Source organism: Astatotilapia calliptera, chromosome 18, assembly GCF_964374335.1.
Source record: "Astatotilapia calliptera chromosome 18, fAstCal68.1, whole genome shotgun sequence".
NCBI lineage: Eukaryota > Metazoa > Chordata > Actinopteri > Cichliformes > Cichlidae > Astatotilapia > Astatotilapia calliptera.
Genome location: NC_137439.1, coordinates 2,963,831 through 2,975,824, shown reverse-complemented (window position 1 = coordinate 2,975,824; position 11,994 = coordinate 2,963,831). Strand labels below are relative to the sequence as shown.

The 11,994-nt window shown below is 40.9% G+C and overlaps 1 long non-coding RNA gene across 1 annotated transcript; it reads right to left on the bottom strand.

Moving 5' to 3' along the window:
- Positions 1–3,332: 3,332 nt before the first annotated feature.
- On the bottom strand, positions 3,333–4,685 carry LOC145421751 (uncharacterized). Its single transcript, XR_013903119.1, has 3 exons — positions 4,382–4,685; positions 4,229–4,292; positions 3,333–3,926 (listed from the first exon to the last, which is right to left on the bottom strand). It is a non-coding gene; the product is annotated as an uncharacterized LOC145421751 (long non-coding RNA).
- Between the last annotated feature and the right edge of the window lie 7,309 nt (positions 4,686–11,994).

Sequence of the window (11,994 nt, the reverse complement as noted above, 5' to 3'; positions counted from 1 at the left end):
TAGTATCCAGACTTGAGGTCTAGGACCGAAAACCACTTAGAACCTGCAAGAGCACTGAATGCATCTTCCAATTTTGGAAGGGCATAAGCGTCTTTGATGGTCTGCAGGTTCAGCTTTCTGTAGTCTACACACAGACGAACAGAGCCATTCTTTTTACGAACGACAACAATGGGGGAAGCAAACGGGGACTCAGATTCTCGTATAACACCAGAATCAAGGAGTTCCTGTAGATGTTGTCTCACAGCATCCACATCATTGGGGTGTATGGGACGTGCTCTCTGTTTAAAGGGTGTCGCATCACTGAGTTTGATATGGTGTTTGACTTTGTCAGTGTGTCCAAAGTCCAATTCGTTCTGAGAGAAGACATTTGGCATGTCGTTTAACATGTTTGTAACTCGCTCCTTCCATTCAGTGGGTAAGGGCGAATCTCCAAAATCAAAGCTCAGTTCTGAGGAAGACTTAGCTTGAAATTTAGAGCAGTCTGGTTCTCTGACAGTTTGCTCTTTGTGTAGCACTTGCAAGATAGCATTAACATCTGCCAAAGGTGTTTTGGGGGGTATGACAATGTCATGGTTGGTTTCATTTCTCACTACGACAGGGAGAAGACACTGACGTTTGCGTGGTAAAGTGACTGCAATTGCTGAAACTAGCAAGCCATTTGGTAGTGAAGAGGCTGAAGGATGTTCAAGGACAACATCTCTTTGCATGTTCACGGGATTTACATTGACAGAGGCCTCCAGGACAACAGTCTGTCCTGCAGGAACGACTGCAGGCATCTTACCTGTCAGTTTTGCACAACCAAGGCTACCAGAGTTAAAGTTTCTTTGTCGCATCTCAAGTATTTGGAGAACTGCTTGATACCCATTAAACAAAGGCTGAAAGGGTGAAAGCTTCTGGTAATTAGCATAGAGGGCATCAAGGGTGTTTGTGCCTATGAGTACCTGCTCATGGGCTGTAGAGCGGAGATGGGGGATAACCAAGGCCAGAGTGTGAACATCAATATCAGAGCCTACAAACTCTTTAGGAAAGGTGATGGTAAGCTCAACATATCCTAAGTAAGGGACAGACTGGCCATTGGCACCCTCCACTTCAAGCAACTCATTTAAGGGATGAATGGTCAGATCTGCAAGATGTTCTTCATAAAAAGACTGGGGTACAGTTGTGACTTGTGAACCCGTGTCCAAAAGACAGTTTGTGTCTCTTCCTGCAATAGTTACTTGAGCTGTGGTCTTAGTTCCTACAAGGCCATGTGGAAATTTTGATCCTTCCACTTTAACGTTTTTAATGGCAGGTTTCAGGATTTTGGGACTGACATTGCGAGACTCCACTCCCATATGTCCCTCTATGGGAGTAGGCTTCAGTTTAAATGTGCCTCACGTCGAGAAGCATTAGAGGCTTCCCAAGCAGCCTGTTTTTCTTTCAGCTGTCTTTTCTTAGCTGCTACAAGGGAAGGGTTTGGCGCTTTATCACAAACTGAGACGACATGGCCATCCTCCCCACACTGGAAACAGTACCATGGACGTGGTCTACTGTTAGCTTTAAATGTGGAGGGATGCTGACTGGCCACTTTTGGTTTCACACCGTGGGTGTCAGGTGTGACGGACCTCGCTTTTTGCTGCTTAGGTTGTTTCGTCTTATGATTCTCAGATACAAGACTGTTAAGCTGAATGCTGAGGTCAGCAACTTGTTGCTTTAGCGTCTCAAGATCAGATTTGTCCACCAGATTATTGGTGGTGTGAGCGAGTTGCACGTGTGACGTGGCGTGCTGCTTTCTAGAGTTTTGGGCAGACTTAGCATGACTAAAATGCTGCCTCATGCGGCTCAGTTTTGCAGCCTGTTTATCTTCTTCTGTCCTAAGAAGAAGCAGCAGCTCTGCAAAGGAAGGTGGGTTTTCTTTTTTTTGTTCTAGCTGAAGATCGATTATTAGTGCATTCTCCCAACAACCTCGAATGAACTGCTTTAAGAGCTGTTGGTTAAAATCATGAGCGGACACACCACCACGTCTCATGGCTCTACTTAATGCAGTGTGCAGCCTCTGCAGGAAAACAGAAGCTCTCTCTCCATCATTTTGAAATGTGCTCATGAACCTAGCATGCAGCTCATCACCATCTTCGACTGTTCCGTAGGCAGAGTCAAGCAACTCAAGATAGGCAGAGGGTCTAGACTGTGGACTCAGATGTTTAATCATCTCGGAAGCAGGAGGAAGCAGACTGTCAAGTATACGATGTGTGCAGTGCAGATCAGACACAGAAGGATCTCTAATAAGGATTTCAACACTAGCTCGCCACGTATCATAATCTGCCTCATGGCTAGGACGTGGGCTCTTGCCCGAATAAGCCCTGAGTCTACCAGATGATGCGAACTGGGGTGAGCTCTCATTGCTGCGCACTACATGCTCAACAACTACTCGCTGAACAGCAGTTGGATTAACATCAATTATGGGGCTAGAAGCGGCCCCAGAAGAAGCTGGAAGAGTCTGTGAGGGGCTGAAATCAGTCAGGTTTTCACTGAAATTGGGAGAGGTAAGAGATTTACTTGCGTTATTTGGTGATGTCAAAACTGTGGAGTCTAGAGGTACACCTGATTGAGGGTCCTCAGAAAATGAAACGTCTCCCTTGCTGGTTAAGTCTTTCTGTGGAAGTGGGCTCTGTACAGTTGAGGATTCTGGACCAGTTTGAGATGACTGGGAAATAGCACTTCCTGCCGATGAAACCAGATTTTTAAGTTCTTCCTTTAACATCTCCTCTAATGAATTTCCACTCAGTTTGGCAATTTCACGGAGCTGTTCCATGTACATTTTAGTGGCTTTGTTTCTGGCATCAAGGGAGTAAACACTTCCTAAGGCCTTTAACTCATACACGATGCCTGCTTGGGTTGTACTTGGAAGCCGCAGAGGTAACAGTGGCTCCAATGTGTGCATGGCAGTCTCATGTGTAAACTCGATGATCATGTGCTTATGGTAATCTGACTCAGGATCGTCTAGACGAAAGTAACGGTTGATGGAACCATATTTTTGGAGGAAAGTGGACACTTCCTCATCAGTCTCTGATCCTGTGATCCCACTAACAACTACAGAATTGGGAATTCTGACGGATTCACTTAGCACAACATCCATTTTCTCTCTAGAAGTTATAGCTCGGATTAAGCACTTTTAAACACCACACACAAATTGTCTAGCACTTAAACACACACAACCATGCTCCTGGCTGGCTCGCCAGAGCTCTCACTGTAACACAGTAAGGGGAATTGTTGAAAAGAATATATCAATGGGCCAATAGGCTCGACTATAGGAGCACAGGGGTGTGTTCAAATGAGACTCAGAGACAAGAATGTAACTCAAAAGAACCAGCCAACTTTAGTGACATAAACCATAAGGTTGACAAGCACAGGTTAAAGACACTTTACAATGGTAGAAAGGAAACTTACAAAAATTAAAAGAAAAGTAAAACACAAACTACTAAAGCAATGACTTGGCCAAGTGTTATTTTTGGTTTTCAATGTTCGGGTTTCAATGCTCGGGTGCACCCTAGTAACCTGACTCCTTAACTCTTATAGAAACAGATTACACAAATCCAATGTACATTCAAATGAAAATTTCACACTCTTTTCACATGTGGAGAATGCTCTACACAACAGCTCATTATTTAAAGTCCCAAATAAAAAATGTCCAAGGGGTAAAGTCCAAAAAATTCCCAGGGTGTGAAAGAAAATAGGGATGAAAGAATGTCAGTCAGTGGTCTTATGTATAACCAGCTGTGCGTGAAAGTGTGAGTGATACAGTCCTACCACACCGCAAGGTGCAGCAGATCATCAAGTGGAAAAGAAGCGAATCTCAGTCTCTCTAAGTCCAGGTGGGAAGGCTCGCCATCTATTTCACTGGAGGAATCCACCTCAGGAACAATTCAGCATACAAAAAAAACCCTGACCTGTCAACAGACAGGGTCAGAAGAGCAATTCAAATATTAATTATGCTGTTCTAGCTATAATTCACAACTTAGGATTTTGTTTAAATCACATTCAACATAAATTTGCAATAAAAATACTCAATTTTGCAAAAATAAAACATCTCTCTTACATAAACTATGCATTAAACCAAGTAAAGTCAGTGCATATGCATATATGTCGCATATGCGGCAATTATTAATCAAACAATTGAGATTAATTCAGTTTCTCAACGATAAAATGTGAAACAGACATGAACTAACTGAGACATACAACATGTGCTCACCGATCTCAGCGCATCACGGCCGAAGACAATGGCATAGTGTCTCTCGGTCGGAAAATGCAGGGCTCTAAATAACGTAACAGGACATGTTTTCTCTTTAATAACCGTAATACGACATGAAGGAAAAATAAACATAAGTTGCGCTTCAAGTGTTACCTTACTTCTGGAAGCAGATTGAGATGAACTTCCAGGCAGTTGATAGCAACCAGAGCTAACAAAGGCTAACAGTTTAGCTCCACGCGGTACTTTTTAAAGTCACCAGAAAAATGCAGCATTTGCCTGCTTACTCACTGTGGCTACTTTTAACATGAAAGGTAGCTGATAACCAGTGAACTTATGTGCAACACAGTTGGTTGCAACTTATATCTAATACTTTTTTTCCAGCTCAAAAGCTTCAGTCTCTCTTTTCTCCTGCCAGCACGCGACTACCTCCACACATAGCAGCAAACACAGAGCACGTAGGTGGGACATACAGCGGCAGACTGCTCTCCCATTGGTCAAAACATACTGGGACCTGTGCATTTCGATTGGTTGGGCAGGCTGTCCATCTCTCCTCATATCAGTCCTTAAAGTGGTACCCCCATTGTATGTGGGTTACAAATGCAACCCTCTTCTCCCACTCTTCACACACTGATAGCAACACCGCAGGAGAAATGTCAACACAGGCATCCAGTATCCGTAGTTTCGGGTGCTGCACATCTCGTATCTTCACACCATGGACAATTGCCTTCAGATGACCCCAAAGATAAAAGTCTAAGGGGGTCAGATCGGGAGACCTTTGGGGCCATTCAACTGGCCCACGACGACCAATCCACTTTCCAGTAAACTGTTCATCTAGGAATGCTCACATATACTAATGTGCCACAAACAGGACTTTAATATCACCAACCATTCCCATGTTATTACGGTGTATCCATATAAATGGCCCACCCTGTACTTTAAGTGCTGGATGATTTGTCAGACTGCATCTATGTGGCTAAGAGACTAAAACAATGTTGTGAGTGTTTCACATTTTATGACACAAATACATCCTTAAATACTTTAATGACTGAGCCTTTGCTTTGGGTTAGATAGCTAAAGTATTTGATTATTCACTCTGAATTATTCTTATAAATTCGTATAATTAGGTTGCTTTTGAAGGTAACGTTGTGATGCCCACCTATTTGAATTGAGTATTGCAAATGTGAAAATGGTTGATTACATTTGTGTACAGCATTATTCCCTTTATTAATTACAAAGCTTCAGAAGCATGACATTATGAATAGGAGTTGAGCCCCCCTAAAAGTTTGAGCCTAGAATCACCCCTGACACATTCAACAGCAGACAAGTTTTTGTATTACTCTTTCTCACTGTGAGAGGATACACAAACAGCCACCTGATCTTTGGCTCTGGGACTAAACTGTCTGTAACAGGTAAGAACAAACATTTATTTTCCTTCAGTTGTTTTATTGTAGAAGCTGAAAATGTGTTTAAAGTCAGTTTGTGCTGCTTCAGGCTTTACATGTTAGTTTTTCATCATTAGTAGAGAATTCATCTGCAGCCATTGTTACATAAGAAAAGCTCAATAATCTCTGAAAACATGTTGAAATCTCACTGAACAACTAAAGTTATTCTTTATTTCTGCAAATATTAGTGATGTTACAAATATTTAGGATTTGATCCTCTCAGTGATTCTGCTGGTTTTTAACACAAGATCATATTTGATGTTAAAATTAAATTAATATAGATTAACAACAAATATGGTTTCAGGAAATATTTGCTTTATGTTGAGGAACAAATATTTTTAATAGTCAAACATTCATGTAGCTGCTTCAAAAAGGTAAATAGAATTATAAAAACAGATACTGATTAGAAAACTCAGAGATGATATGACAGATAAATTTAGGATGAATTTGACATCGTTAAACTCTGATATTTATTTCTGAGATGAAGTCGTGTGTGTGGATTTGTACGTGACAATAAAAAGTTAATAATACTTAAATTTTCCAAAATACTTTTCAAGACAAATTTTTATTAATTATATTTTTTCAAATAATTTGTATTTTATGACTAAAAATATCTTGAAGTATATCTCATATTATTGAAAACGTTTTATTCAACATTTCAGTTTTAGTGTTTTAAAATAGTTGCTACAGTTTTTTATTTGAATAAAAACATAAATTAAAATAATCACTGCATTACTTTTCCAATTTTACACAAAAATATTTAAGAATAAATTAGTCTGAAAGACAAAGATGGTCTTTATGGTAAAATATAACAAAGACAAGAAGAATGGAAATTTTATCTGCTGAACTGAATTTTGTGAAATGATATTTAATTTTATTAATAGTACAAAACAATATGAAAGAAGATGAATTTATTTTTGGACAGAAGAGGATCTCTGTTAGAACTCGTGTCTAAGGACTAATAAGAAAAATACATTTTCACTTGTATAAAGACAAATGTAAATATTTTAAAATTGGACTGAACTAAATTTCTATAAAACAATAAAAAGCAAACACATGACGAATTAAACTGAATTTAATTTGACTTTAAAACCATGCTGAGTGTTCCTCATGTGAGCCATGATGACATGAGGTGATGACTGTGTTTGATATGAAGCTGAATCCAGTGTATGTAGTGAACTTTGTGCTGATGAGTAGTTTAGTGATCAGAGTCCATGTAGTTTCCAGGATCAGACTGAATGCAGTGCAGTGCTGGAAGCTGCTGCTGACTGTGTGAATGTGTGTCTGTGCTGCTTGTTGCTGCTGTCAAACTTCAGATGAGCAGGTAGTGAAGCCCGTGGTGAGCGTGTACCCAGCAGCATCCAGAGCCCACCTGGAGGGGAACAGCTCCCTGCTGTGTGTGGCCTCAGCCATGTTTCCTCCTCTGGTCCAGTTCTCCTGGAAAAGACAGAAGAAGAACGGCGGAGAAGCGGAGGAGCTGCCCCCTGCTGAGGGAGAGCAGCTGGAGCTCAGAGAGGCGGGACGCACCATTGCCATCAGGATGGTTGATGGGAGCCATTCTGACACATATAAATACAGCTGCTGGGTGAAGCACGAGGGGGGCACAGTGGAGGCCCGAACACAACAAGGTAATGAAGGCTTGGTGACTGTGTTCAGCAGTGATTCAGCTTCATGTGGAGATGCTGTCAAAGAGAGCAGAGCAGCAGAGGACTGACATTTCTCACTGCAGCTCCAAACATTTGACTCCTTTTCTGTTTCAGAGCTTCCAGCTCCAGCAGCCTCCTGTCCTCCAGAGAGAGAGCCAGCAGACCTGCCAGCTCTGCAGCCAGCTGACTGTAAGATCACCTGCTGCCTCTCTGCATGGACAGCTCCAATGTCCAATGAGGCAGCTGGAACAAGTTTAGGCTCTTAAAGTTGCACTAATTGATCAAATCTTCATCCAACAAGCTCTGATAAAGCCACTGTACACTAGCTGCTCAGCACCAAACAGCAGACAGACCATAATATGTCAGAGATCAGTTTGTTAGCTGCTTGTGGAGTTCTTCTGCCCCCAAGTGGACACAAACACTACATCAATTCATCCACTTGAAGAAGAAGCTGTGACTGTTTCTATTTGGACTTTTTCTCCTTGATCTGAGAGGAATAACCCGACTGTCTGTCTGTCTCTTTGTGTCTGTCTGTCCTTCAGTGTCCTTCCAGTCTCAGTGCAGGGTGAAGCTGCTCTGCCTGCTGTACACAGTGCTGATAGTGAAGAGTCTGGTGTACTGCTGTGGACTCTCTCTGCTGATGATGCTCACAAACAAGGGAGCGTCCACCAACTGCACACATGCTGACTGACTGTTTCCTGCTCGCCTTTTCTCACCATCACATCTCATCAATTCATCTCATTCATCACTTTGATCACAAATGTTAGTTATGATGTGTTGAGCTTATTTTGCCTTTTTCTTCAACAGTTAGAAGATCGTCTGAAATAAATACATCTTTACATGTATTGTTGCTCTGAGTTAGAATTCTTTTTGTGCTTATTGTGACTTTTATTGTAGTAACAAAAACCATCAGGAATATTTTTATCACAAGTTTTTGTTTGATTTTCAAATGTCAAACAGTGTAGTTGTGTTTGTGTGAACAATAAAGATTTGAAGATGAAGAGTTTGATTCTACTTTCATTGTGTGATCAACAACAACCCGTGTGAGTGAAGCACAAACTGACTGTATCCAAACTTGCTCTCCTGCAGCAGACGGGCTGTGTGGGTTTCTGCTCTGCAGCCTCCACACCGTTAGCTGTGGCTTTCACTTTAATAACACAATGACAGTTACAAGCAGGAACTCTGCTTCAAGAATGATTCCAGGAAGGATCTGTGTTCTTCACCTGTGAGAGAAACAGCTCAAATCCTCAACTCACAGCTGACAAATGAACTTTAATGGAATCAAAGGAGAGACCATGAAGCCCCTGCAGTCTGCTCAGCTCCCATTTTATTACCTGAGCTGAGTTTTTCATTCTGGATATCACACACGTAAGAACAGATCAAGTCTGAACAGCAAATGTTGGAGAATCATTTTGAAGTCTTGCTAAATGTCGTTATTATTACAAAAACTACTGAATGATTCAGAAAATCCTTTCCAACAAGCAGAAATATGCAAACAAAGTAGAAACAAGGCAACATGAGTCATTCAGATGCAGATAACATATTCTCCTTATTGTGAAGAACACAGTCATGAAATCTTTCTGTGTGTCATTCATTGAGTTGAAGTGCCTAATAGAAGAGGAAGAGCAGCAATAATCAATGATAGCTGAGACATTGAGAACATGGCTGTATGCCTGCTATCATAACAGCAAACAAAGCACACAAACAGCAAACACACAATAATGTGCTCGCAGCTTGTTGTGTGTTGTGTCATTTTTGACATTTCATGAAGTCACAAAAATGTGTGCGACTCATTAAAGGAGTGTGTACGTGTCACTCAGTGCTCTGTATTCATGTGTTCACCTCATTAAAGTCACTCAGACACTTTTCTCCTCCAAACTTACAGCACAGCTTCATATTTCACTGACTGATTCTTTGATTACATCCATTAAGGTTCACACAGTGAAATTAGTGCAAACTTACAAATGTGTTGCAACAATTTTGGCCTCCAAACTGAACTTTGAGACAAACAGTGAAGCTGTGAGCAAAAAGAGGCTCCAGTGTGTGTCATGGTGGAGGAAACTGTTGTATTCCCACATTCAAAACATGCTGATCTTATTGGATTTGTCCCTCAAAGTCTTTTTCCTCCTTTTTCTCTTCATCCAAATGTTCTAGCAGGCTGACTGTGAGTCCCTGTTGAACCTGTACAGCAGAAAGTAACAGCAGTCAGCGGCCTCCACTTGACTTCATGACTTCAACGCCTCGCACAGTCACTTTCACTTTCTTCCTTCTGTCTTTTAGTCCTAAAATGTAGAACAACACCAGATCCAAATATTTGTGTCCTTCACTCACATCTTCAAATGATCCCTTCCATATCAGAGATGATACAAAGGCAACATTTGTCTTATTTCTCTTTCAGGAATCAAAAAGTACTTTTGTACTGTTGTGTAAATGTGTGTGTAAAGGTGGATGACTGCCTGCTGCAGATGAAATCTAACCATGGCTACAAATAAATGAAGCTGACGTGAAACACAGCCCTGTTTTTATTACTGTTTATAGATATTAGAATTGATGATCATCATTTGAATGATTCTTAAAAAGGCTTTAATGAATCCTTCAGTCTGAAACCAACTTGGAACAAAACACATTAGAAGATGTGGGAAAGAACCACAGTGTGCACATATTTAAACACACAACAGAACCACAGTGTGCACATATTTAAACACACAACAGAACCACAGTGTGCACATATTTAAACACACAACAGAACCACAGTGTGCACATATTTAAACACACAACAGAACCACATGTTTGTTTTTTAAAAAAAGAATTTGACTATAAATTATGTTTTATGAGATTTTATTCTTTTAAAGTCCTTTGTTTATAATTTATGAACTTTTAAATGATTTTTACAGAATATTATTTTTTATATTTATATTTTTATTAATAGTTTCATTATATTTAGTGTTTTCATCACAGCTGTTAAACAACAGATAACAGTGTGTGTTAGTAAATTCACAGCAACATGAATGTTTCTGAGTGTTTGTGCATCATGTGACCCAGATTTTTGGATCTGCTGTCAGATTGAAATGAAGACGATGAAACCACAGCAGCTTCAGCTGAGCTGTCAATCAGCAGCAGCAGTCTTATCTGTGGGCCGCAGGGGCTGATGGGAGCTTTGAGGACCTGTTAGAAACCACGTGGCCCTCGTCTGATCTCACAGCTCGTCCTTGTTTGGCCTCAGCTGCATCAGAGCGCCACTTCTCCCCAGGTTCACCAGAGGAAACACCACTGCACAAAATGCTTTTCCTCCCAGCTGCTGCTCTGTGCTGTCTGTGTTCAGGTGAGTGTTTCCAGCCAATCAGGAGCCAACAAAGTCAACCTGTAACAAACACTGTCACACTAACCTTCATCTATCTGTCTGTGTCTCTACAGCACTGGTTACCATGGCAGCAGAACAGCTGATTCAGGACGATTTAACATTGACCAGGAGAGTTGGAGAAAGTGTCTCCTTCAGCTGTGGAGGGACTGAACAGTGTTATTTCAATCCACGTGAGGTATTCTGGTTTCAGGAAAAAGAAAGAGAAACATTCAGAGTGATTGGGTATACAGTTAATCGTAGTGGTAGCTGCACGCTTAACAAAGGATATGGTCATCCTCAGAAAGATGATTTCATACCTGTCGATAAACAGGACAGCTGTGAGTTGAGCATAGGAAAAATTAAACCTGATCATTCAGCCACCTACTACTGCTCCTGTTATAAGTCTGCTCCCCACAGTGAGAAATGATCCCTGCAGCCTGAACAAAAACCAACAGATGAACAGATGTCAAACAGTGTCTGTGACAGGAAGAGAGCAGTAAACCACAGCCCAGCTTCACATGTTTCACCTCCATCTCAGAGTCACAAACATACTGAGCTCAGGGACCATTTTTATTTACTGCTGTCAGAAATTCAATTCGATTTATTTCTGTTTAAACAGATTTTTCATCCTGTTTTAAGACAGAAACAAGAGGAACAGATGACATCAAACTTCCAAATGTAAACAAATGTATCCTCAGTCCCACAAAAACATTTATTCAAAGTGAAAGAAAAACAGATTGTGTCAAACTGAGTCAAAGTCCATCCCTCATTCACAGTGTTAATGTTCTCTTCATGAAAACTCTTCCAGCAGCACTTGTTGTTTAACACCTTTCAGTACATTTAACCAGACACTTGGACTGATGTCAGGTCAGGATCTTGTCCTTCTAGCAGCGGCTCATTAGGACGCTGATGTTGTTGGACACATTTCCATCAGTTTCCTGTGGATGTTTATAGAGGATGAATCAGTCACGGTGCCTCATCTTTCTGTCACCTTCTTTTCTCTCTGATAGAAAAAAACTGATTTTGTATCTGAATATGTCAAATCTGGAATCACAGGACAAGATTTCTGCTTTCTCCTTTTGTTTCCTGACCAATCACATTTGAGCAGCTTTGGCTGCTTCATTTCATTTCCAGCATCGCTGCTGAAGAAGAATCAGAGTCTGACTGGATCAAACACACAGATTTAACAGCAGAAAAAGAGATTCCATGTAAAACACTCTCGTTCACCAGTTTTAACTCTCATAACTTCACATTTCCTCAAATTGAATCTTAGTCATTTAATCACAGGAAGTTTCTGGGATTTTGTTCCAGTCCTCCTGACAGAAATGCTGGAACTGG